We start from the raw sequence: 991 nt of genomic DNA on the forward strand, positions 1-991 counted from the left end.
TATACCCTCGCACACACACACGTATCCATCCACACATATACGCTAAGGACAACACACACACCGTTAGTTTGCCTGACAAAAGCAATCCATGAAGAGCTTGCACCAACAAACTTCAACAAAGCTATGGAAAGTAGTAATTACAACGAATCGTTTAATGTGATAAAAGAAGAAATGAAGGCATGTGAAGAAAATGATACCTGGGACTTGGTGGAACTGCCTAAAGGAAAATGTGTTACCAATAATCGATGGGTGCTTTGTATTAAATATAAGCCTGATGGATTGGTTGATCGATACTGTGCTTGCTTGGTTGTGTGTGATATGTTTGAATGTGCCGGACTTCATTATGATGAAAGGTTTAGTCCAGTTGCTCATTATGGCACTGTTCGTGCTGTAAAAGCAATTGCAGCTGAAGAAAATTTGAAATTTGCTCAGTTTGACATTAGAATTGCATTTTTATATGGTGACTTGGATATAGAAATATACATGGCTCAATCAGAAGGTTTCGATGATGGGTCAGGTCGTGTTTGTCGCCTCAGGAAATCATTGTATGGACTTAAGCAATCAACTTGTTGCTGGAATAATAAGTTTATTACATACATGAGAGAAAATGGCTTTATTGGTTCAATGGCAGATCCTTGCATTTACATTCGACAAAGCAAAACAGAAAAATTGCTGATGGCTTTTTACATCAAAGATTGACTTATCGCAGGAACAACTGAAAGTGCAGTGAATTTATTTTTAGATATGTTAAAGTCTGAATTCAAAATAACAGTGGCATCCTTAGACTCATTTTTAGATATACAAATAGAGCAACAAGAGTCTGGCATGTTTATTTCACACCAAGCATACACAGAGAAGATTGTTCATCGTTTTAACATTCCTGATTCAAAACCATAAAAAACTCAATGTGATAATAAACAATTAGACAGTGAATATAGCAATACTCTTGACAAGAACGTTCCTTGTTGTTGGGCTGTGGGATCATTAATGT

This window comes from Schistocerca piceifrons, chromosome 2 (genome assembly GCF_021461385.2).
Source record: "Schistocerca piceifrons isolate TAMUIC-IGC-003096 chromosome 2, iqSchPice1.1, whole genome shotgun sequence".
Classification (NCBI taxonomy): domain Eukaryota; kingdom Metazoa; phylum Arthropoda; class Insecta; order Orthoptera; family Acrididae; genus Schistocerca; species Schistocerca piceifrons.